Raw genomic sequence first — 27,360 nt, forward strand, 5'->3', positions numbered from 1 at the left:
CCTGGGAAATCCCATGGACAGAGGAGCCTGGTGGACTACAGTCCATGGGATTGTAAAAGGGTCAGACATGACTTAGTGACTAAACAACACAACACAACAACAACATTAATATGGAGTGGGTGTAAAAAGCACTTTGGATTAAACCTTGTGGGTAGAGGTCCTGGGAGTTTTTTTGCACATACTGAGAACATCAGAGAGAAAGAAGCTTCCTGTGCCCAAGTACTAAGATATTCATGCTGGATTAAGTCCCCACTCAATGCATTTCCAATGTTCGCTTCTATCATTGAATCTGTGTCTGATCATGGATAAATCCAATGCAAAATTCCAGGAAGTTAAAAACACAACTCTCATGAAAATATAGAGTAAAAATATGCTAAATATTTATTTAGGGACTTCCCTGGAGGTCCAGTGGTTAAGATTTTGTACTTCCAATGCAGGAGGTGTGGGTTTGATCCCTGGTCAGGGAACTAAGATTCCACAAGTTGTATAGTATGGACATAAATAAATAAATAAATATCATAGCTTAATAAGGAATTTTCTAAAAATCCATTTGCTTTCAGGTTTAAAAAACAGATTTACTTAATTCATTAGTGAGGGAACAACTAGATGAAAAAGCTTGTTCACAGATAATTCATATATAATGAGGCTGGATTGAGATTGCTAAATTAGATACAAGCTAGTTTATATCTTATAGGGCAGTAAAACCGTAACTTTTATACTAAACAGAAATCATTTAAATCTTTAGCACACAAAAATCTCCAAGCTGATCTTCACAGGGTCTGGAGCCTGATCAGAAGTTAATAGAAAGTCATACAAAGAGAAGTAAGTAATCGTTGGGTGAGTCCCTTAGACTTGTATCCAATTTCTTGTCTCATTTCCAAGTTTTGGATAATTTTTCTTATTGAATAGGTGACTTATGCCATGGGCACCATGCCATGAAATCTGTAGCTGCCACCAGATGAATTTCTTTTGCCTTGGAAGGTAGAGTGTTTTTTCCCGGTGTACTTAGTGAAAAGGAGTGATTTTTTTTGTTTCTCAGATCTGAGGTGGGTGGGGAGGCACATTTGTCTCCTATAGAACTTTAAAAAAAATCCAGATGTCTGTCTCATCGGAGCAATCCGATGAGAATCTCTGAGAATGGATCTAGATAGGAAGATATATTAACTCTGTCTGGGTGATTCTAACTGCAGGAAGTTTGAGAGCCACTGAACTACCTAGAATCGACATATCTGTGTGTATGTCTATAAATAAGTTTACCTTTCAGTTAGAGTATAATGATATATATCATCCTGTTTTTTCTTTTATTAATTATAGTTTGAAAACTTTCAGTAATCATTAAATGTTTCTCAGATATCATTTAAAAAGACTATATACTGTGCTTCATCATATAAATATGCTATGATTCATTGGATTTACCCCTAGACATTTAATGCTCTTTACTTGTTTTCTTTTCCTGTTATAAGTTAGACTGTCATGAACATATTTACATAGAAACTTTATCTATTTCTTGGATTATTTCCTGATAATGAATTTCTGGGAGTGGGTTTACAGGTCAAAATAAATAAATAAATGTTTCACAGACACTTGAGACTTATTACCAAAATTGCTTCCTATAAAGTCTTATCAATGTATACTCTTAAACTGATGATCTCTTCAATTTTTTATTTATAAGCTATTTAAATATTCTAATAACAGTCAAATATTCATTTTCTTTCAGTCTTTCTCAGTGGTTATTTTTAACTTTTTAATCCAGCTTAAATTTATGTTAGAGTGTATACAGAAACAGTTAAAACTATAATTTCATATGTTTTCCAAACAATCCCTTTTCTCAACATTCTTTGTGGAATAATTCATTCTTTCTCTATTAATTTATATAAAATAAAATATGTAGGTTAGTTAACTGTGCTTTGTAATGAGTGATAGACTCACAGATATTCATGAAGGTTTAAACTACTAACAAACTATTTTGACTGTATTCTTGTCTCAATTCTAACCATCACTATTTCTTAGAGATACTGAGTTCTGGTTTTAACGCTCACTCAGAGAACTCTTAGGTATTGAAAAGCAACTCAAATCTCATCCTTCCTAAGATGGCTTTAATCTGTCTGCAAGCAGCTTGTAGCTTTGCCAATAACAGGCCTGCCTAAATCCATCTGTTCTACTTTAAATATTCTCCCTCTGTAATGTTGGTTATACTCTTACATTACCTATGAAGAAAGGTTTTTCTATGTAATGTCTCCAATTGACTTATTACCAATTCTGAATTTAGTGGGATCCCTTTTCATATATTTTTGTTTACATATATTTATTTTTAATATTATTTCTATAGTAATTATAGCCTTGTTGTTCTGTGCATAATAGCCTTACTTAAAATAATTAAATGAAGACCAAATCTATCAAAGTCATATCACATAAAAGAAAAGGAGCCCAGAATTTTTAATTATGCTCAAGAAAACAGAAACATTTCTGATGACTGCAGGACATGAATTTCTCCTTCCTATTCCTTAAAATTCCTCTATTAAATCATAAGAAAGGTAGACTTCCCTACTCAGTCTTTTTCTTTATTTTTACTTTTTATTTTGTATTGGAGTATAGCCGGTTAACAATGTTATAATAGTTTCAGGTGAATAGTGAAAGGATTCAGCCATACCTATACAGGTATCCATTTCCCCAAACTCCCCTCCCATCCAGGTTGCCACATGACATTTCCTACTCAATTTTTTAATGAGCTGCACTTCATTAGCATTATCACCCTTTGTTAGCTTTATTGAGTTTGAGACACCTTCACTATGCATCTCCTATTTCCAGATATTGTACAGACCCCTAGTGACTGTGTGTTACAAAGAGGAAGAGCTGACCTCAGCGTACTTCCATTACCTTGAGAAGGCAGAGGAAATTGTGTGTGTGTGTGTGTGTGTGTGAATCATATGATACTGTTTCAGAAACTGAGACTAGCTTACCCTAACTCATCGACCCTCCCCACGCAGCCTCTATCCTGATCAAGGAGTTACTCGCTCCTCTGAAAGATACACGAAAGACAGTTGCTGAGATTAAAGGTATCATCTGTGGCCAGGGGAACAAGTATCACTTAGAGGTGCTTCCCAGCACCAAAAATTCCTGGTGAGACCATAGGTGGTGCTCATGGTCATTGCATTAACCTGAGGGCCCCTGGAGATGTGTGATCTGGCAAACTCAACCCAGCAAACTTCCAGGTCTTTCCCTTGCCGTAGGACGCGGGCTTCCCTGAGGTCACTTCAGGGACCCTTATTGGCAGATGGCTGGGCTGAGGAGTCCCACCACGTCTCAGCCATCCCCTCACTTCAAATGAAGAAACAGTAGGAAGCCCAGACCCCCTGCTGTGGCTGAGTTCAAGGAGGAAGCTGAACAAACTGTGCCGAGATCAGTGAGGCTCAGAGCAGCCTGTTTGGGGAGAAGCTCCTGAGGCTCTGGGCCTCCCCGTGCATGAGAAAAACCCCCCAGCAATGCAGCTCTGAGCAGAAGGCATCTTGCCTTAAGGACACGTCGTCTGTCCCCTGGAGGGTTCTCAGTGCTGCGCTCTTCACCCACTGCGACCCCAAGCCTCCCACCCTGCTTCTCCTCCTGCACCCAAGGGTTAGTCACGCAATCGTGCCCGACTCTGTGCAATCCCATGGACTGCAGCCCACCAGGCTCCTCTGTTCATGGGATTCTCCAGGCAAGAGTACTGGAGTAGGTTGCCATGCCCTCCTCCAGGGGATCTTCCCGACCCAGGGATTGAACCTGCGTCTCCTGCGTTGCAGGCAGATTCTTTACCACTGAGCCTCCAGGGAAGCCTCTCACAGTGCTTATAAAACCAGTCACTCAGGGTGGGGCCAGTTGCTCAAAACAAGCCCTGACTTTGTAGGAACTTCAAAGTTGGACTGCACATGTACACACTGCTACATTTAAAATGGATAACCAGGGAATTCCCTGGTGATCCAGTGGCTAAGACTCTGCGCTCCTGATACAGGGGGGCTGGGTTCGATCCCTGGTCAGGGAACTAGATCCCACATGCCACAACTAAGACTCTATGCAGCCAAATGAATAAAAATAAATGTTTAAAAAAAATAAATAAAATGGATAACCAACAGGGACCTACTGTGTAGCACAGGGAACTCTGCACAAAGTTAAGTGGCAGCCTGGATGGGAGGGGAGTTTGGGGGAGAATGGATACATGTGTATGCATGGCCGAGTCCCTTTGCTGTTGACCTGAAACTATCACAACACTGTTCACTGGCTATATTCCAGTGTAAAACAGAAAATAAAAGCTGGACTCTCCTCCATAGGGGCCCCACAAGTTCTGGGCAGAAAGACACTTCTATACTGGTGACAAAGGGAGAACGAAGGTGGTCCTGGGCTGACTCCTCCCAGGAGCCAACCCTGAGCCAAGAATCTGTGTACAAGACTCTCCTGGGGAAGAGTCTCAGCAGAGACCTGGGAGAGAACAGAGGGAAGTAGACTGAAGAAGGGGAAGACGTCACCCAACACAGGCTCATCCCGCAGGGAGCCCTGAAGTGTAAAACCAGCCTGAGATTATGTGCTGCCTCGAGGCCAGGGAGCTGGGCTTTCGGACTCCCACCCCAGTTAGTCATGGGCAAAAGCCTCTGCTTGGACAAGGGGCGCGAAGACTCCGCAGGCATTTCTGAGACTCTGTCTGACTGAGGCGAGCTTCGCAGGGCTGTACGCGGGCAGCTCTTTGTATGGCAGGAGGCGGGGGCTGCCTGAGGCAGCAGAAGCTGCGGACACTGGGTGAGGAGCTGGTGAAAAGGACCCAGGATCTCATGGCGGGCCCGCAGCGCCTGGGGGAGGAGCCTCTGGGGATGCATCTTCCAGCAGGCTTGGGCAAAGAAGTACCCCAGAACCAGGGAGAAGTCATCTGGCCAAAAGCAGGTGGGACGCCATCTGTGGGCTCTGTGGGAGCACAAGGCGCCTCCTGTTTAGGGATCCCAGCCAGTCAGCGGGGGGAAAGCCTGGCCAGCTCCCCCTGAGCCTGCCTGCCTGGGCCCTCTGCAGTGTCCACACCTTTCCTCCAGCGCCGGGCTGTGCATGATCACCAGAACTTTAGTGTCATTAGACTGTATGTGCAGCCATCAATCTGCGTTAGTAACACAAACACACCTTTGTAGCTGTTACTGAATGACAGCCCAAAGGGAAATGGTTCTGCATATAAAAATGTCTTCAATCCTCATCCCTCTGAGAAGGGCAACAATGCTCATCAGTTCTGTTAATACAGCCAGGACCCTTGGCTGCTCAGCCATTCATTCCAAGGCCCTAATAATGAGGCAAGGGCCACTGAGCACCGAGCATCTGCCCAGCAGTGCTGAGATGCAGGGTAATAACCAACTCTGTGAGGAGGGTGCTTTTATTGCCTGCATTTTACTGATAGGGAACCAAGGAACAGAAGGGTTGAGTGAATGGCCCAGGGTTCCATAGCTGGAAAGCAGCAGAGTTGAGATTTGAAGCCAGAGAGTCTGAAATCCAGAGCCTTTCCCCTTGACCACTGAGTTACAGCCTTGGGGACCAATAGTTCTAAGAGCTGCGGCGAGTAGCTCCAGGATGAGAAGAAGCCAGACTTCCATCAGGATTTGGCCCAAGGCCTGGTAAGTGAGTTCTACTTTAAGAGTTAAATCCAGCTTGGGCGCTCATCTATTCTTCTCCCAGTCCACAGGTGAGGAGTGAGACGTAATAGGGTGAAGGGAGGTGACGCAGTTCTTTACTCTTGGTGCCTCATTCTTGGTCCGTGTTCTTTCTATCCACCTTATTATATTATCTCATTCAGGCTCCTCAGCTATCCTGGAGTGGGGTGCCATTTCCTTCTCCAGGGGATCTTCCTGACCCAGGCATCAAACCCTGGTCTCCTGCATTGCAGGCAGATTCTTTACTGATCGAGTCAGGGAAGCCCTTTCTTCCTCAGAAACAGTAACTAAAAACAGTGAACACTGACTAGGTCCTCAGTATAATACATACCAGGTGTTTTGCTAGGCATTCCACATGCATTATTTCCTTTAATCCTAGTTATATAGGAGGCTATTTTTAATCTTCATTTTTTTTTCCAGATAGAAAGCCTGGGCTTTAGGAAGGTTTAAATATTTTGGCCAGGGTCACACAACTGGCAAGTGACCAAAACCTAAACCTCTTTTATTCTAGAATCAGTTGTTTTAATTGGTGTCAATAAAAATTATCCAAAATTTGGAAATAAAGGAGAATGATCACATCCTTTTCTATCAGACTGGAGAACTGTCTAACGTTATAGAGGAATGTTTCTTTGTTTGGCTTACTATTTTTCCTCTTTCTCTTTTAACAGCTTTATTGAGGCATAATTGATATAAAATATATGTACATATTTAAACTGTACTGTCACATGTCCATTGCCCATGAAACCAGCACCATGATCAAGGTAATAACTATATTCATCACCCCCCAAATTTTTACTATTTCCTCTTAATTAGAGAACAGACTATCAAGTTAAATGGCACTTTATAGACAACTGAGCAAATGAGTTTTTTGTCCAATAGAGATACAAATGGTTTCTCTTTAGTAGAAAAGATAATTCCAAGTATTACAGTTTTATTGCCCTATAACACATTAATCAGTTTCATACTTAACTGAAAGCATTTATTCTAACATCCCTTTCCCGACTGTTTATATAAATCTTTGTTCCTCAAATGCTCTGTGAATGTGTTTTCCCAGCCTACCAGTTCTCACTAATGACATAAATGAACCTTTAGAATATACTTACTATGGGCTGAGAGGACAGTCACGCTTTAACTCTTTGGACACTACTGAGTTTGCACGTGTGATTTGAGAATGTGTTGATGTATCCCTGTGTCTCCAGACAGTAAGTAAAGGCACCCGTTTTCTTATCCACTTAAGTATGGTAGAACTCCAGATGGTTCTAGAAGGTCATGGAAGCCATGGCAGAAACAAGGCTTACATTGGTATTTGGCATGTGCTGGTGGAATAACCTGGCAGACACGAGAGTACTGAGAATGCGTGCCTTGAGCCTCCAGGTTCCTCTTCCTTTCGTTCCTCCAGGTTTGAGATTTCTTTTTCTGGTAGCTGCACAAATACCTAAAATTTCCATAAATTCACTTTCTAGGAGGCAGGGATTACAGGCAAATGGGCTTTTCTGGGCCCACTGTTCAATTCACTAGAACCTCAAAGGGATGTGATGGGAAATGAAAGATTTCATGAATAACAAAACGGAAACAGAAAAGCCACCCAGGAAAAGGTTGGCCTGCTTTAATCACAAGCGCAAACATAGATCCTTTCAAATCGACTTATGTGTACCTTTTTGGAGGTGGCGGCAGGTTTGTTTAACATTTTCCAAAGAATCTGTCTCATACTTATTAATCATTGCTCCCTCGGGAGCAAGCTTGATGAAAATGCTTACTTACTTTTACTGTAATCCTCCAAATCCCTGTGATTTCGCTTGCCACAGTATCAACTCTAGACTCTGCCCTGCCTTCTTTATTGGGTCAGCTTCTGCCCGGCCTTCAGAATTCAGCACAAGTGGTATCTCCAGGAGGAGGCTGGTAGCCTGGGCCAAGGCCCCCTCTGACTCCTGTGTGCCCTTAGATGTCCTGTCCTAGTATTTCTCACTTCATGTTACACTGGCCTCTCTATGTCACCGACATCTCCACTACCCTCTCATGGGTCCTCAAAAGCCACCCTTTGAGGGAAGCTAGCACAGAGAAAACATCAAGTGCCTGATTTTGAGGACCAGGGCCAGAGCTCAGCCTTCCTTGGAACAGTCTTGTTGACTGACGCTGGGCTCGCACCCTCGAGCAGGCACTCACATACATGTTGCTTGTTTCCTGCGGCTTTTGGGCACCAGTCTTCCTTTGGCCATTGAAGGCAATATGTCCTTAATTAATCTGAGTATGTTAATATTTATTGGAGAATCCAATGAGCAAGTTAAGAAATCACACACACACATTATCTGACCTCTGTCATAGACGGTGGAGGGACTGTGAGAGACACAGAGACCACTCTTGGCCATCAGGTGTCACTTTCGTAGGGCCTGACTAATGTGCCCAGAAAAGGGAGCACAGCCATATTTGCCAGGGACTCTGGTTCTAATGAAACCAGTTGGAAGGCCATCAAAGTTCCCAGAACATGAAATTATGACTGTCTGCCTTGCACCCTTCTCCTCACTTAGACTCAGCCAGCTCTTTCAGAAATGCCTCTGGGCACCAGAACTAGCTCTATTTCAAAACAGTTTTTGTAGTCATTGTTCAGTTGCTCTGTTGTATCTGATTCTTTGCAACCCCATGGAATGTAGCACACCAGGCTTCCCTGTCCTTCACTATCTCCCAGAGTTTGCTCAAACTCATATCCTTTGAGTTGATGATGCCACCGACTTTGGTTAAAAATTAAGTTTTAAAAATAAGTGGTTTTCTGAAGAAAGTGAGTTCCCAAATGAAGAAAATTTCCTTTTAAAATGTAACTATAGAATCAGAGAACTCAAAAAGTTCTTGAAAGTTGAGGTCAGTTTTTTTTTTTTTTTTTTTGGAGAAGGGTGTTGGCTAAAGCAGTGCTAGTTGGGGTGTGATCTAGGGCTGGCAGCATCGCAGCTCTAGGGAACTCTCTGGGAATACAAATTCACGAGCCACACCCCAGGCCAACTGAACTGGAGTCTCTAAGCACGCAGCCCCCAAAATTATGTTTTCATAAGCTCTCCAGGTGATCTTGAGGGTCACTAGATTAGCAAACTCAAAACTCTCCACAGGATCAGTGGTCTTCCTTGGGGAGCAAATCAATCCATTCTACAGAGCTCTCAGAACACCAGAGCTTCTAAAAATGTAGCTGAGTGAAAATCACCAGAAGAGCTTGTTAAACAGAGATTCCTGGGCTTCAACCACAGAGATTCTAGTCCAGTGGGTTTGGGGTGCGGCTTATGAACTTGCCTTTCTGTCAGGCTGCCCAGTGGTTCTGCCGGTCCCTGGACCACACTTTGAGTAGCAAGGGCAGACATCCAGAAAGCCATGAGCTGGTCATACATGGCTACAAAAGCCACACTCCACGCAGTCAGCACATAATGATGCCCTGGCGACCACCAGGAGGGTTTTGATTTTTCCCTTGTAAGAAATCCAGTGAAACAAAAAACAGCATAGAAGGTTTTGGAGCAGGTTCTTTCTGTAGCTTCAAAAGGCAAAACCTTTGTGCAATTTTTTTCTTTCACCTCTTTTGATGAGGACAGTCCCTTAAATATCAGTAACCAGAGGCTGCTGGGAGTGGGGCTCATAAACTGCACATCTCAGGGCTTCCCAGCTGAGCCCCTCCCCAAGGAAAGGAATAAATAAATGAATGAATGAATAACTACAGAAATCACACGTATATACACACACACACTATGTAATACTATATAACTAATAATGAATAACAACCTCCACATCTCACAGTAATACCTGGTTATCAGAGAGCCTGCATATACATAATACATAATTATTCATAATTATTGCTTCTGGACTGTGAGATCATTGTTGACTTTCTTTTTTATACTTTTCTTTACATACTTTTTCTGCAATTAAAATTAATTGTTTTTATAACCAGAAGAAACACTATAAAAAAATGATATGCATTAAAGGAGTGAAAGTGTTAACAACTGAACTGGATGAGGTGCTGGGTTGGCTGTGGAGTATTATATGGGTCCTCATGGGTCTCCTTATCCTTAGAGCCAAGCATATATCTTATTGGCTTATTGTATACACATGTGTGAGTTTGCTCATTCCTATGCAGTCTATCAGGAAGAAAAACATCTTAGGCTTCATTACCCATGCGCATGGGCGCCAGATGATTGATTAGATTGGGGTGACTTCTATACCTCCTTGTATCCACGCAACCATTAGATGAACAAACCCAGGCTGGCCTAGTGGATTATAAGATAGACCATGTGAAACAGAGATAAGTCATCTCGGCTAAGACTACTCTAGACCAACTAGCTGACCTAGAACTGACCATAGAGTGAGCCCAACCAAGGGCAGAAAAACTGCCCAACTGAACTCAACCCAAACTACTGACTTAGAATCATGAGCTAAATAAATGGTGTTGAAGCCACTAAGTTTGAGGGGGCTATTTGTTACCCAGCAAAAGCTAACTGATACACTGGGTATACCTCGAGTTTACTATAGTGCCATCATCCTATCTCCATACCCAGAAATCATTTTTTTAAACTCTTCTATGTTAGGAGTTTTACAGATAGTGGTGCTATCAGGATGAGTAAGCAGCAGGCAGCAAGTAGAGCAGAAATAAAGTGTGCTCGGAAGGCACGTCAGTAATGGAAGGTGCTGTCTTCACATCCTTAATAAAAGAAAATAGGCCAAGAGGAGAAAAAGAAGCCTGACTTAATATAAATTTTTCATATGGCATTTCAGGAACAACCAGCCATTCTATTCTTAACCTTTTCCTCTATTGAAGCTGAAATGTATTTCCAGTTAAACATTTAGCTTGGTCTGAAAGGCAATACTGAAGTTGTGGGCCAGGACAGGAAGAATGGAGTTGGGAAGATAAAATGTGATAATCTCCATAGCAACTCCGTTATCATTTCCCTATCTCATAAGTGAAGAAAATGAGGAACAGGAAGATTAAATAACTCCCCCCAGATCTGAGGCTGGAACACCCGCCATTTAACCCTTACACTAGATGGCAGCCACATGCCAGGACAGTGCCTAGGATGTGGCAGATGGTCAACAAATACTGTGTGGGACTGATCATGTGAGCCCTAATAGGATGTTGCACTTGGGCCTGGTGAGCAGCTTCTGGAGAATGAATATTCGTGATGAGTACTGATCGACTTGCCTCTTTTATCCCCACCTTTCTCTTTATAGGGACACTTTTAGCATATCTATTCTTTATGGATTTCAACAAGCCCATGAATTTCTTTATGGTTTAAAAAGTGGTGATTTGGTAGGAAGTTCAGAAGACTTGTCTGGAAAGTGAGTTTTCCTTGCACACATACTTTTCACTCAAGTTCAGTGAGTGCTGTGGATGACAGCTGGGGGACTGGTGGAGATTCTGGGCATGGTGGGTAGGAAAAGCATCCCCCTAGACACACCTGCCATTGTCAAGGTGGTTTGCCTCTTTCCTCTCGTCTCTATGGTTCAGCCAAACATTAAAATTTCTTGGGTCCAGCTGACCATCCAATCTCCACTAAAAACCTTGCAAGCACGAACTGTTTTCCCTCTCAATAAACTGGTCCGTCCTTCCACCTCCTGTGCCCACCCCACAAACACGGACAGATGTGCACAGAGCACACATCACATGCCCACCACCCATTTTTTTTTTTTGCTCTCAATCAGGAAAATTCAAGTAAGACTCTATCTGTGAAATATTACTGCTCAGAATCAGTTCAGAATCAACATGCCCCTAGTGAAAGCCCTAGAATTCTGCATTTTCCCAGCAGGCTTCAGACGGAAGTGGAATCAGCACAGTCAAGTGCAAGATGAATTCCAATGAGCTCCACTAAATAAAGCCAAACCTCGAGGATACTCATTACCTGGGCTGAAGGGCATGAAGCTTTGAAGTCTCAGATGTAGGTAAAGGCATGTTTAAAATTTCAGTCATGATGTGGATTAATATACTTCTATTCCTTGCCAAATTTGGAAGCAGAAAGATGATTTTACATGGGGACAAGAAAGGACAAGAGAAAAGACAGCTTATGGTTTACATGTGCTTCTGCGGCTTCAAATAGGCTGCAGTGGTAAGTAAGCAAATAGACTTATTCATGAGTCTATTTAATTATAAATTCATTTTAAAAAAAGTACCAAGCACCAGCTGTGTGGGAATTGTCAGTGTTGTGTGTGCGAATAATAAACAGGATAGCATTCCCGTCACCAAGAAGCCTGTAGCCGAGTCCAGATGCAAGAACGTGGATCTGGAGACATAACTCAGGGTGAGGGCCTGGCAGTACTCAGAAACCCACCCATCTAGGAAATAATACTTTCTTTAGACTCGCAAATTTAAGAGAATATTCATTCTCCTGAAACATAGCTAATCTAAGTTTTCACAATCAGAAACTTCCTTTGTGTAACCAAACTCTTGACATAAAAATGACAGCCAGAAAAAAAAAAAAAAATGAAAGCCAGATTCACTTTCTTAAGTGAGCAAGACGGAGCACAAGGATGTGTTTTGAATGGTCCAGATTCTTTCATTCTGACCACCAGTTTGAGTTATTGAAAGCAGTATCCTCCCCGCTCCTATCTCCCCAACATTGAATACCTGCTGAATTTTCCCAAGTGCATACTCAAGAATTGAGAAAGCAAGTCAACAAGTGAGAAGATAAGAAGGAGACTTCCTGTGAAAAGGATACTTAATGTCAAATGGCCTTAGAGAGAACCAAACCTTACCATACATCTCTGCTCTCCTTCCCCTATCTCACTCCCAACTCACTTTCCTGGTATAAGTTTACCCAAGATTTCACAGGTACACTCCCTGATCGGGTCCCCTTCCCCAACCAGGCCATGCCCCATTTTAAACAGTCTCATAACACTCCATACATTTGATAGTACCATTTCAAATACTGTAGTGGTTTTAAGTATAGACTCCAAAATCAGCCCTCCTCAGTTCAAATCCTGGCTCTGTCACTTTCTGGCTGTGTCCTTTTAGGCGAGGTGTTTAACCTCACTGTGCCTCAGTTTTTCTTATCTGTAAAATGGGGTTAAGAGTAGTTCCTACTTCGCCGGCTTTTTTTGAAGACCAAATGAGTTAATATTTATGAAAATGATTAATTAGAACAGTGCCTGGCAGGTGGTAAATACGAAATAAGTGTTCATTTAATACATAAACATAATGGAATGAATTGTTTAATATATTCCTTTCAAATATAAGTTCCAACTTACTGTTTTTCATCACTGAGGTGAATTACCGTGGTACTAGATATCCAATGCACATGGATAGAGTAAGGAAGGCATTACTACTTCTATTGTTACTACTAGTGTTGATACCTAACATTTATGGAATATTTGCTCTGTATCTGGCAGTGTAGTCAAAACTTTATAGGCATTATCTGATGTAATCTTTACAATAAATCTTAGAATAGATATTAATACTCATTTTTCAGATGAGAAAACTGAGGCTCAGAGGTTACTAAACAATTTGCCCAAGGCAACATAGCCAGGAAGTGCTGATTCAGTCCCAGGGGGTCTGAGGAGTATGCCAAGTCCTGGCTCATTTGAGAAGTTTGCATGATAGTGACTGGGAACTAAGGCAAAGAGATGAGGGCAGTAAGTATGGTGGGCATGGAAGTGTGCCCCTCAGGTTCCTGCTGTGAGTGGGGTCTGGGTACCACACACACACACACACATACACACACCCCTTAAGGATGGGCTAGATTCAGTGATGTGTTTCTACAGTGAGCATACAGAAAGGAAAAACGGTGACTCTACAGGGAGAGACTTGCCAAGCACTGCCTTGGGCAAGTGGGCTTAGCAGTAAAGAATCCACCTGCAAAGCGGGAGGCACAGGAGATGAGGGTTCAATTCCTGTGTCGGAAAGATCCCTTGGAGGAGGGCATGGCAAGCCGCTCCAGTACTCTTGCCTGGAGATCCCATGGACTGAGGAGCCTGGTGGGCTGCAGTCCAGGGGGCCGCACAGAGTCAGAGACGACTGACGCGACCGAGCGCGCATGCGCGGGCCCTGGGCAAATTCTGCAGTAGACCTCACCAGTGATACTAGTGGATTTACCATCCCTCCTGCCAGGAGGGGATGAGCAGGACACTTCACTTCTGCCATGTTCTTTCCAAAAACCCACAACTCAAGTCTAATGCTAAGAGCAACAGCAGACAAACCCAGATTGGGGGACATTCTACCAGGTACAGGGCAATGCTCCTCAAGACTACCAACATTTATAAAAATCAAAGAAAGATGGAGGAACTGCCATAGATAGGAGGACATGGGGGAGACGTAACACCTAAGTGCAGTGTGGTACTGGCTTAGATCCTGAACCAGGAAAAGAGCGTTAATGAAAAAGCTGGTAGGATCCAAATAAAATCCGGACTTCCATAAATAGTAAGGTCAGTTTCTTAGTTGTGACAAATGTACCATGTGTCAAATGTAAAATGTGAAAATGTAAGGTGTTAACAGTGCAAGAAATTGGATGGGCAGTGTAATATCCTTGCGATGTGTCTGTAGACCTAAAATTATTCCTAAATAAAACATTTATTTTAAAATGCTTCCAGAAATTGTGACTTGATTGCTCTAAGATATGGCCTGAGCTTTGGAATTTTTATAAGAGCCATGGGAATTCTGATGTGCAGACAAGTTTTAGACACCACTGATCCACACTTTTAGGAGTTGAGCAGTAAAGCTACTTCCTTTTAGGTAAAGTCAAAGGGGCAGCTGTCTTAAGGTGACTCTACACCTGAGCTACTGCTTCCTCCTCTGGGATCTCAGTTCAGTCGTTCAGTCGTGTCCGACCCCATGGACTGCAGCACGCCAGGCTTCCCTGTCCATCACCAACTCCCAGAGTTTACTCAAACTCATGTCCATTGAGTTGGTGATGTCATCCAACCATCTCATCCTCTGTCGTCCCCTTCTCCTACCACCTCTAATCTTTCCCAGCATCAGGTTCTTTTCAAATGAGTCAGTTCTTGGAGTTTCAGCTTCAGCATCAGTCCTTCCAATGAATATTCAGGACTGATTTCCTTTAGGAGGGACTGGTTGGATCTCCTTTCAGTCCAAGGGACTCTCAAGAGTCTTCTCAAACACCACAGCTCAAAAGCATCAATTCTTTGGTGCTCAGCTTTCTTTATGGTCCAACTCTCTCATCCACACATGACTACTGGAAAGACCAAAGTGATATCTCTGTTTTTTAATATGATGTCTAGATGGGTCATAACTTTTCTTCCAAGGAGGAAGAGTCTTTTAATTTCATGGCTGCAATCACCATCTGCAGTGAGTTTGGAGCCCCACAAAATAAAGTCTGTCACTGTTCCCCTTGTTTCCCCATCTGTTTCCCATGAAGTGATGGGACCAGAAGCCATCATCTTAGTTTTCTGAATGTTGAGCTTTAAGCTAACTTTTTCACTCTCCTCTTTCACTTTCATCAAGAGGCTCTTTAGTTCTTCTTCACTTTCTGCCATAAGGGTGGTGTCATCTGCATATCTGAGGTTATTGATATTTCTCCTGGAAATTTTGATTCCAGCTTGTGCTTCCTCCAGCCCAGCATTTCTCATGATGTACTCTGCATATAAGTTAAATAAGCAGGGTGACAATATACAGCATTGATGTACTCCTTTTCCCTATTTGGAACCAGTCTGTTGTTCCATGTCCAGTTCTAACCGTCGTTTCCTGACCTGCTTACAGATGTCTCAAGAGGCAGGTCAGGTGGTCTGGTATTCCCATCTCTTTAAGAATTTTCCAGTTTATAGTGATCCACACAGTCAAAGACTCAGTGCCGTGGTTCTTTCTGAAATAACACTCCTTGAAAATGTACTCTCATATTTATTCTCAGAAACAGAATCATAACTCTTTGATGGGAGATTCTAATGTACTGGTTAGGTGGACCTAATCCTAATTATGCTGGCTAAATGGGTATTCAGACCTCCCTTTGTAGAACCAAACTGAAATGGAGTTGCTATTATCAGGGACGAAATCAAGATGGTCAAAACAGGCATGCAAAGGAAACGTAACAGCCTTACAGGACTTTACAGCTCTTCTCAGAAATCAGCAGAGGACACCAGCCAATCCCCAAACTCTAGTTCTGTTCCCGTAAGCTCTAGATTTCCTTGTGATCCTGACTCAGCTGCCCTGATCCAAATAAGAACAATCACTGGGCAATCGATCAGCTGAAAAAGCCAAATAACTTCTGTATCGATCCCATAAATCCCTCAGTCTGTGAGCAACTTAGAATTCTTTGCTCCTGGAGTCTTAAGCTTCCCAGTTCACAGGTCAAAAGCCTTGCAATAAACTCATCCTTCTGCTTTGTTTTACTCAGAGGGTAGAGCTTGTGTTATGACACCATCCAGCATGCCAGAAATTTATTCCTGAGGAGCTGAGTGAATGGAACATCCGGGAATCAATTAAGTGCCTAGTGAGAGTTGACCATTTAAAGGCTTTTTTGAAGAGAACCCGTTGACAATGAGAAGTTCCTCCTGTAACAGACCTCCTGTATTAGCTCACTTAATTTATTTATATTTGGTTCAGACAGCAGGGCACTTTATGGCCTAGTCACCTCACTCCCTCACTCAGGTGAGTCGTGGCTACCCTAACGGATGCTGGAGGCTCCCTGCCTAGATCCCAGTTACTCTGTACTGGAAGGTGTGCCAGTCCTCAGAGGCCAAGCTTGCTGTACTTACAGGTTACACCTTGACTTCTCCTGAGCCCTGCCCCTGGCTCAGGGGCCACCCCACCCTGAGATACCTGGGAGTCCTGCCCTGCACTCCAGGCTGCCCAGTGACTGGCTGATACAAGCTACCTCCTTGCCTCAAGGCAAGATGAACTGTGATGCCATGTGCCCTCCGGAGCTCAGAACCAGGCTGAGGCTAGTCCCCAGCTGAGATGGCATCCTTGCTCAGCTCTTTCCCCTTCCCCATCTTGCTCTCCTCACACGCTTGCAGGCTGACCTGAGAATCCCTCCTCTTCAGATCACTTGCACTTGAGTTCTGTTACAACCAGGGAACCAGACTTATATCTGCCCGCTCCCACTCCAAGTGGTGACTGGGGGACAGCAGTTAGGGTCCTCCCACCCCAATGATGCAGTATAGGGGAGAGAAGCCTCCTCTTGAGGTGCTTGTGGAAAGTTGGCATTCAGCCATATTGAGATATGGCTGTCACTGGATCTCAATTTCTGCACCCACAGCCACACTCAGGAGATGCAGTTGTCTCCTATTGGGCTCGCTATTTCCACTCTTGTTTCACCTCAATCCGGAGTGATGCTGGAAAAAGATAAAGCCCCTCTGTGGAACCCTCCAGAGGCTTCCAGCGCTCTTCCACCAAAAGCCGGACCCTCCTCGAGGCTCCGCGGCCCTGGCTGACCTGGCACTTCCCAGCTCCCGGCCTCACCCCACAGCCCTTTCTTCTCCACCAGCTTTGACCCCTTGCTGCTGAAAACATGGCCCCTGGCTCCTGCCACCAGGGCTGGTGCCTCCGCCTCTGGGGCCGGACTGCCATCCGCCCTCAGAGAGCCCGCGCTGACCCCTCTCTCATTTCCACTTCACCCTCTCTGAATCTCCTGCTTAGCCCCTGTGCCAGTGGATACCGTTTTTGGTCTGCCTGCTTGTTGGATGCCTGCCTCTTCCTGCTAAAGCGTTATCCCCCTGCCGATCTTGCCTGACTCTTCGCCCTGTTCGCCTAGAGGAGCGCTAGGCACCTAACATGCTCAGAAGTGCGCGGAAGGAGGGAAGCTGAGTCCACGGAGCTTGGTGCTCCAACATCGCGTCGAGGGGATCTAAGCCCACCGACGACTTCTGAGGCCCAGGAGGCGTTACCACACAGCCTGTAAATCACAGGAAAAGAGGCCACCCTTGCGCGGCGACGGCACTCCTCTGCCAGACTGCCCGCTCGAGGTCTGTTCCAGTCCCCATCTCTCTGGCCACGTCCTCACTGCTCTTCCTGGCTTGGGGGGCCCCAGCTTTGGTGGGACTCATGTACCGAGGGCCCACAGCCCACACAGCCCACCCCTCTCAAGCAGGGTGAGCGGCCCCAGATCTTTTGCTCAGCTTCACCGAGGCTTAGCGAGGCCGCGGGGCTTCCTCCCCACCCCAACAGCTGCTTCGCAGAGGCGTCTCCACAGCTCTCGCCAGGGACCCGAGCGCCTGCCGTGACTGCTGGCTCCACACCGTGACTGAAGCCTTTGCATCAGTCCCCAGGGCTGCTAATGGCGAACACGATAAGGCATTCCTCCAGAGCCCCCCGCTTGCTCTTCCAGGGCTCCGTAGGCCTTGCCTCTTTTGGAACAACGACTCTGGACTGAGGCAATCAAGGTCAGAAAAGTGCATGCGGGCCCCAACTCAGGCTGGCAGGCAGGCTGCAAAGAACCAAATTACCCAGTTCAGAGCGAGAGCGAGCTGCTGAGAAAGGGTTGTTTGGGAGGCTGCTGATGGACGTGCGTCTGGGTGTCCTCAGGAGAGGAGCCTGTGGACAGTTGAAGGGCTGCAGGAGATGGAACTGGCCTTTCCCCAGTGTGGGGGCAGGATTCTAAGACAACACTTCCCTGGTGGCACATTCTAAGACCTCACCTTACAATGCAGGGGGTACGGATCTGATCGCTGGTTGGGGAGCTAAGATTCCGCAAGCCTTATTGCCAAAAAGCCAAAACATAAAACAGAAGTGATATTGTAACAAATTCATTAAAAACTTCAAAAATGGTCCACATTAGGGGGGGAAAAAAAAAGACAGTGCTGAAGATTCCACCATAAGCTGTGTGTAATCACCTCCCATTGGGCACTGAGTGTGGGCATTTGTGAATGTGATAGGATAACACATAACCCGGTGATTAGGTTATGTCAAAGGAAAAGGTAAAGGGATTCTGCAGAGGTAATTGAGGTCCTTAACTAGTCGATTTTGAGATCACCTGGGGGTGGGCCTGACCTAATCAGGTGAAAGTCCTTAACCCAGGGAGTTGGTTGGCCCTTCCTGAAGAAATTCTCCCACTGGCCTTGAAGAAGTAAACTGCAGCTTTCTTAAAGGGCCTGTGAGGGGGCTTGCAAGGAACTGAGAATGGCTCCTGGTGGCCGGCCAGCCAGGGAACAGGGCCTCAGTCCTTCAGCCCTAGGAACTGAATCCTGCCAACCACCCAAACACGCCTGGAAGAGGCCCTCAGGAGGGTGCGGCCAGTTGACCCTGGACAGCAGCCAGTGAGGCTCCAGGCAGAGAGCCCAGCTACTCAGCGTCCAGACCCAGGACCCACGGGACCATGAGATGCTCTATGCCACCCAGCGCCCAGACCCAGGATCCATGGAACTGTGAGATGCTCTGTGCCACCCAGCACCCAGACCCAGGACCCACGGGACCGTGAGATGCTCTATGCCACCCAGTGCCCAGACCCAGGACCCACGGGACCGTGAGATGCTCTATGCCACCCAGCGCCCAGACCCAGGACCCACAGGACCTGTGAGACGTTCTATGCCACTAAGTTTGCGGTAATAACGTTACACAGCAATAGATAAGGGCTACACCTGGGTTTCAGAGAGGCTGTTGTGGGTTTGCAGGCTGCCTCCCCCAGACCAGAGGGCTTCTTCTCCCTCATCTCCCTCAACACCTCTACTTAGGGAGGGCTCACGGGTACTGCAGTGTAGCATGGAGGCTCTACTCATAACAAAAAGTCCCAAACTGTCCTTACTTGTGAGTGAGGGGGTTGAATTGAAGGCTTCTCAACATTTTCTCCAGCTCAACATTCCATGATTCTACGATGGAACCCCACCCTTGGGGGCACCACGTTGAGTGGTTCAGAAGCAACTAGATGGGATTCAAACTAGGCCTGAATGACTCAAGGTGCCCTAGCTTGCATCTCCATATCTCCATTAAAGCACTTTAGAGTATGTCATTTAAATGGGTTCCGTGAACCCATGGCATGAAATTTACATTCATTGATCTATACCAGGACATTTTTCCATCAGAGACCCTCCCTCCCCCCAGTTTGGGTTCTTTCAGGTCCAACTTTATCTTGTTTTTGTCCGGTGAGGGGTGGAGAGTTTTAGCCATTCACCAATACTGGCTTCAGAGCAGCACTGATGCGCTATCAATAATGTTTTCCAAAATGACAGTAAGGCCCCCATGAAGTCAGATATGTGGGTTCTAAAATGGAGTTGTGCACCATCATTATGCACCCCACATGCTCCCCTTCCTATTTTTTTTGCCACCTGGAGGCTGACGTTCTGTGCTGATTGCTGCAGCATCCTTCCTGGGACTGCGAGAGCTGCCACCTCCCTCCCACTCCCCGGCTGGCAGGCTGGAATGAGTTATTCCCTCTCTTGGTCCTCACCCCATGCCATTTTATTTTTTAAATGTTAACAACGATAAAGTGGGACTTACATTTTGGTTTGATGCTTAAAAACAAACCGTTTGATTCTATCTGCTTGGGGCCCATGGGTGCAATCAGCCTTAAGATCACAAGATGCCACAGAGAGATGGTCCTCTGACTCCTTCAGTAGCAAACCGGAAGCAGCAGGACCAAAGCACCTAACAGATGCTGGGTGGGGGGCACAGATCACGGGTGGGTGTGGGCTGGAGAAGGTTTAAGGACCCAGGGATTCAAAGATGTAATGAGCTTAGAGAGAGTGGTCACAGTGCCCAGGGTAGGGGGGCCTGGGAGATGACAGGCACAGCCCACTGCCCTGAGAGAGAGGTTACCTGGATGAGAATGTTAGTTCTGCCATTTTCAAGTCAAGAGACTAAGGTAATTTACTTACCTTAAATTACTTACTGAACCTCAGTTTTCTCAACTGTTAAATGAGACTAATAATACCTTGTAGTTTATCATGGGAATCAAATGAGATGATGTATGCAAAGAGCTTAGTGACTAGCACAGAGATGCTGAATAATGGTACCTGGTTGGAATGCAGTGAATACATGTTGGATAAATGAAGGGTTGTAGTATCTATGTGCCAAAGCTGGAGACAGCTGTGATGCTTGGGGTGTCTGGGGATGACAGTTTGCAGAATTGTAGCAGTCATTCTTGATGCTCTGCCTACATCACCTTGGTACTCTCCTCTCCCTTATATTCTAAGAGCCTCTATGACAAGCACTGATGTGCCTTAGGGGATTTCTGCATTCTCAGGAGTAAGCTTGGCATCTCGCAGGGCTGTGGTGCAAGTGTCACTTAGCCACTTAAGGACGGGAGTTGGTACATAAATACCCCCAGGTTCCATATGCCCTTCAGGTGGGGCAATTCAGGCATATTGTACGCGCCCTCTGAGAGAGGTCCTGCCAGGACTGAACCCTTGCAGGTGGTACTCTGCTCTCTGATGCCCCTTGTATTGGCTTCCTTCCCATTTGAGCTAGCCTCCCCACACACCACCCTGCTTCCTAGGATCACCTCCCAAATAGAGAACTACATCCTTCTCTCGGGCTCTGCTTCTAGGAGGACACTACCTAAGAAAGCATTCCAATTAAAACAGAGAGCATTCCGATTAAAACATTTAGAAGCCTGTGCATTTTCCTTTTTCTTTCTTTTTTTCCCCTTTGGGGGTTCAGTAAACTAAAGCTGCTGTGAGACTGAACAAGTGGACAGCCCTTCTGCCTGGGGTCTTATCCTCAGGAGCCTGCCGTCTGCCATCTGAAGTGGTTTGAGAAAATGAACAGCCAGGTTTCAGAATACTCTTGGGAAGTGCCTGACCAGAAAGTGGGGTGAGCCAGACGTCCCCTGCTAATCTGCAGAAGAGCTAAGATGAAGTTTCTGGTGCGGCTGCTGCGAGATCCCGATGCAGGTATCTGGCTTGTTTTCCGTGACGCAGCAGCACCGCTGAAAAGCCTTCAGGGTTTTTTCCACTGCCTCCTCCCTCGGGTTCCCTCATTGGATAGTGGGTTGGCTGAGGGTTGCTTCTACCGTTATGGGGAGCTTTTGCAATTAGAGGACAAAGCAGGGTTTTTCTCATACAGAGGAGACTTCTGGAAGGACAAAGAAAAAACTTCAAATACAAATTCACCGAAACAAGCCTGAGTGAAATTTCAGATACAGGAACATCATCACAAAACAGTAAGAAACTGATGTTTTTCTCCAGTTGGGCCACAGAAATGCTTACTCATCCTCAATGTTCAGAGCAGAAAATTTTCCCTTTGCCTCCTGAATTGACTAGACATCTGGGTCTGTGACTTCTTGGCCACCTTGGAGAGATGCAGTAAAAGGTTACAAGTGCCTTCTTGACCCAAGGATATCCAAGCTTAGGCCAAGGGCTCCGACTCTGGCTGAAGAAGGGACTGAGGCCTACAGGGTGGCAGGGTCATAATCACGCATTCCCAAGTTCCCTGCTTTATGGAAATGAGTGGAAGCCCCTAGATGGACAGGCAGAGCCTAGAGCCCAGCCTGTGGCGATGGAGGGGTTTCTGTGACTTATGCTCCCAAGATTGGTGGGGGCTGTGGTTGATAATTTTATAAAAATGGCTGAAATAATTCCCCTTTTGTATCTACAATCTTGGGTGGGCCCTCCCCCACTCACTGTATGTTTGGCCATGTGACTTACTTTGGCCAATGGGATGATAGTGAGTGTGGCCTCATGAACTTGAGAAATGAGAAACATGGCGGCCTGCCCTCTCATGATGGCTTTGGATGATATGTGGTCCAGTCACTCTTATTGCCCCAGCCAAGAGCCAGGACCCACCACCATTCACAGAAGTGAAGGCATCATGGACCAACAGGACTCCAGCCAATCTACTAGCTGAATAAAAAACCACTCAGGTCACCCACAGACCCATAAGCAATCAGAAATGGTTGCTGTTTCAAACTACTAAGTTTTAAGGTAAATTGTTTCATAACAAAGACTAACTGCTTCAGGGTCTCCCGGCTGTCACGGGTGCCTAGATGGCATGTAGACCCCCCCTTGCTCCCTCCATCAGCCTTCTCCCACCCCATCAAACCCTGATGAGCCACCAGAAGAAATCTTAGGACGTTTTCATATTACTTTAAAGCTGTTGAAAATATCTCAGAATATTATATTCTCAGTATCACTTTGAAATTATGGTAGTTTTTGGACCAAACATTGTTACTTAATACTTAAAAGATTATATATTGCTATCCCACAATTTAAATATTTTGATAGCTATACTTTAGTTGATTTCCTATGAAATCCTAAGTATTTCATTTTATACATTAAAATGTGTCACCCTGCAAAGGGATCCAAAGACTTCCTTAGATTGCCAGGAGGGTCAGTGGGAAAAAAAAAAAAGCTAACTCTATTCAGATTAAAATCAAAAACAAAAAAACTTGGTTGGCCTATTTAATACAAGCAATCTAGTCTCCAAATACTGACATCACTTATGAAGCCTAGGAAAAGATAACCCAGGAAGCTTCTAGCTATATCTGATTCCGACAGGATCATAGAACCACCAAGAAAGCCACAACTTTTAGGTAGTAGAAACAAACTCAAATGCCCTTACGGGCGGGGAAGAAAATAGATGTGAGAAATTGAAGCAGGTTTATAAAGACATTTAGTGCTAGGCTCTGTGGCAAATTCAAACAGAAATACTCTGTGTTAAGGCACTCAGATTTAAAGTGTTTGCAAACTCAGCATTGGCCCAATAAAGCAAGTCTGTGGACAGTATTAAGCCTAGGGGTCATTAGCTTGTTAACCATGGATTAAAAGCAAAACCAGCCATCTGATCAGTCCTTTTCCTTGAGCTGGCACTGTCATCAACTTAAGTAAGTAGCTGATGTTTCCCAGGGCAGTCAAATTTCTGATGCCTCAGTTTGCATAGCCACAAAATGGTTACTTTTTAAATAAATCACTTTCCTTTCGAGAGCAGTCATGAAGTTAAAAAATTATGTCATATCATGGGAAGCAATTTGTAAAAAAAAAAAAAAAGTCTTCAAATATTGGTCTTGGTTTGGTTTGCTTTAGCCACTAAGTTGTGTCTGACTGTTGGGACCCCAGGGACTGTAGCTTGCTAGGCTTCTCTGTCCCTGGGATTCTCCAGGTTTGGTAAGTGACCTGATAAAAATTAAGTCTGTGCACATAGGACACACTGTGGCTTATCATACCAACCCTGAACCTGGTTCTCCCTTCAAATGAATTGTGTGGTTCCAGCACATAAAACATAATTTTGCATGATGTTCACACCCACAATCAATTGATAGAAGCTGGGCACCTGGTCCAAGCTGCACCAGCCAGAGCTGTTCTGAGATCTTTTAACATGGGGTATAGACAATAGAAGGCAGTCCATTTTCAATAGCGGATGTGCAGGGAGCACAAACTAGGCATCCATGTTTCTGCTATACGGAGGGAGGACTTGACTTCTTAAGGAGAGAAAGTGCAGTCAGTGTACAGAAGGAAGCACAGACAAGAGGCAGCAGGGGAGCCTTGGAGGTGCTTAAACACTAGGTTTGCGTTGTTCCAGAATTCCAACAACCTCTCTGTCCTTCTCATGGTTTGACTGTTCAACATTTACTCAGATTCTTTGAGCAACCATTCATCTCCATTTTTGCCTAAATAACTTATATTTGGGCTTTTCTGTCGTGTGCAAAACCCAAATAGACACAAATAATATAGCCAATCATTTTAGGATGCTCTACCTGGCAGCTCAGAATCCAAGTGTTCCTCAAATGCTTTTATAAATGTTGGGTCACCATTCGAAGCCTGAGATCTCTGAGGGGAACAGCAGACTGAGACATCTCCTGAGTGGAGGGGAAATTTGGAAGAGCTGAGGTAGGAGCGGCAAGGAAGAACAGGGCAGGAGAGGAGCACTGAACTGTGAGTCAGGGGTCCTGCGTAATGCTCACCCTGTGGCTTGGTAAATAATTTAGCTCTGGGCCTGGTCATTTGTCATTTTTTTTTAATGCCATTTGTACGTTCTGCCCTAGCTCAAACCTCTGGTTCTATGTGAGCTGAGGACAGAAATCACACAGATCCTGATGTGAGCCGTCAGGATCCTTTCCCTAAGGACAGTTGGTGCTCTGATCCAGTGCAGAAAACAAAACATTGCAGGATGAGTGGGAAAGGTCGGGTCCCCTTCTCGCACCTGCGGCAGTTTATTGAGGCGCCCAAAGCAAAGGCATGGAGGAGTGCTTCATTCTTTGCACAGTGGGTACTGTTTCCTCTCTGGTATCCTTCAGAGGCTGCAGGCTGGAACTACTAGTTCCAGGGGCTAGTAGGAAAGAGAAAGAAGGGGCTACTCTGTCATTTGGTGAGATGTTAAATTTTTCTAAGTTTGGGGAGGGAGAATCTGAGAGCCAGAGATTGTTGCAGGGGGAAAAAGATAACAAAAGAGCCCTACGTTCCCCACCCATGACCCCTGTCTTCATTCTGTCGACATTGGTCTTCCTCATCCTTCAAACTCATTCTGATGGGCAATAGCATCCATATATTACTAACTTGGTCAGAAGAGTGAGTGGAGACTTCTAACCAGGGGCCCAGGATAGGACTTCTCTCTCTAAATACCTAGTCACAGCTTTTGTGTGGCAGAGAACAGGGGAAATGCCTCATCCTCATCAGATCCAGTTCAAGATCAGTGTGAAAACTTGAAGGACCTACTAAAGGCTATTGGTTCTCAAACTGCAGCATGTATCAGAATCACCTGAAGGTGAAGAAACAAGAAGACTCTTGCCCCATCCCTAAAGTTTCAGACTTAGTGGGACGGGATGGGGCCTGAGAACTGCATTTCTAACAAACTCGGGGGACGCTGATGTTGCTGGTACAGAGATGACAGTTTGAGAGCCAATGTCCCAGAGTAAAAAGCCATTGACTGCGGAGGGTCAGCAGTATTGCGCTCGGGATCTGAAAACTCGTTTCCTCTCTTATTAGCTGTGTGGAAGGAGGATGCATTCTCTGCCTCTCAGACTCGTTAATTCCTCCCTTGTCCCTTAAAATGGGAACCTTCACTCTTTGGGAAGATAGTTTCCACTACATTCCCTCCACGTCTTCCTTTATGTGCTCATCCAACATCCAACTTACATGCTTTGTAAGATGGGAAACAGGCAGTGAGCAAGTAGAGCCCAGTCCTCCATTTGGCTTTTCATTTTCTTATCCATAGAGAGGTTACATTTTGTGCTCCTCCAAGCTCCAAATCTGAGGCATGTTCTGCATCTTGGGAGGGATGGGGGGGAAGGCAGGACCAAGGTACTCTTGCTGTGCCTGACTACACTTATCTCTGAAGCCCTTCCTCCTTTTGTGGGTCTCAATTTGCAAGAATTCCCCCAAAATGTAAGGTCGCAGCTGCATAGAGAATTGCTTTGGGAGCATTTTCCAACTTTGGAGGGAAATCATTCTGTGAATGTAGGCTGGAGCATACATTTTGCAGTTCACATGACTTGTTTTATTATATATTTGATTTTATATTTATTGGTTTTCATGAATAAAGGTAAAAAAGGTTTTGATGAGGTGACACATGTAGGAATCTTGTATCTGGAGCTGGCTGCAAGAGAGTCTGTGTTTGAACCTCTCTGCCTATATATTATGTGCACATACAAAAACACACATGCTCACATACAATATTTAATAAGGAGCCCAATGGTCCCCAACAAAAAACATTAACACTCAATACAAAATGAAGCCAACAGACGTAGCTTCAGCAACAGTTCCTAACTTACAGCAAATTTTTTTTTTCTTAAGCTAAAGCAGAGCAGGGAATCTTACATATCATCTCTTTCTAACTCCTCAAGGGTCTTAACACCCAAGGCCTTAAGCAAGAGGGGACCAGTGCTTTGATAAAGCATAGCCCAAGTTTCTTCATTTCCAAAAGCTATCCTGAGACTCACAAAGCCATTCCCAAAGTGGAGGTGCTATTCAAAAGCATTTGAAAATTCCTTCCACAAATAGGAAAACCAAAGACTGTTGGCACGTTTTCCCATTTTACCGTGCAAGCTGCTGAAGCTAAAAGAATAATGTGGTGGTGTGTCCTGTTGTTTCCGTAAGCAACCCAGCACTACAAAGAGGAACAGAAGCACACGGCCTTTATGTGGCCTTTAGTAAAGAACCCTGCACATCTGGCACCGCAAATGGTGGTCAGTGGAACATGATGACGGCAGTTCCTTCTTTCCCTGGGGGAGGGAACAATACTTCACAAGCCCAGCGTCACATAGCATCACAAGACGCATGCATGGTAGCCACTGCTTTCTTCATACAATTGTGAAAACTGAGGCTCCGTCCAAGCTGGGTAAGTTGGTCAGGGTGATATAGCTGAAGTGGCAGAGATGGGCTAGGTATGCAGCCCTCTGACACTTGATTCAGCGCTTATTGAGTTTCTCCAGGTACCGTGCATCACCATATCCCACCTGAACTTTTTCGTCCAGAGGACAGAATTCTTTGGGTTTTGCTGCCTCATGTTCTGTACATCAGAGCACATTTTCTAAAAGAAGATCTCAATGTATTGTGTGTGACTCATGAGAAAATTCATGAGGTGGTAGGGAAAAACATGGGCTTTGCAATCAGAGAGACAAAAATTCCAAAGGCTTTTAAGGTTGCCATGGAAATTAAATGAGATAACGTATGCCAAGGACTAGTACAGTGTACTGTGGGCATTCAACAAGTTAGTTACTTTTTTCTTGTGGTCAGTAAGTGGTATGTTCACTCTCAGCTGGAGAAAGTAGGGTACAGAGTAACTGACCAGTGGTTTTAGACTTGTTTCAAGAGAAGGACTGGCAGGGGTGGGGTAAGAAAGAAGAATGTGAAGTCGCTCAGTCGTGTCCGACTCTTTGCGACCCTGTGGACTGTAGCCTACCAGGCTCCTCCATCCATGGGATCCTCCAGGCAAGAA

At 45.0% G+C, this 27,360-nt stretch overlaps 1 protein-coding gene across 2 annotated transcripts in view; it reads right to left on the bottom strand.

The window, feature by feature from the left end:
• SNAP25 (synaptosome associated protein 25) overlaps positions 1 to 27,360 on the bottom strand; it is an 81,373-nt gene that overhangs the window by 43,665 nt on the left and 10,348 nt on the right. The window lies entirely within an intron of this gene.

Source organism: Cervus canadensis, chromosome 10, assembly GCF_019320065.1.
Source record: "Cervus canadensis isolate Bull #8, Minnesota chromosome 10, ASM1932006v1, whole genome shotgun sequence".
In the NCBI taxonomy this organism is placed as follows: domain Eukaryota; kingdom Metazoa; phylum Chordata; class Mammalia; order Artiodactyla; family Cervidae; genus Cervus; species Cervus canadensis.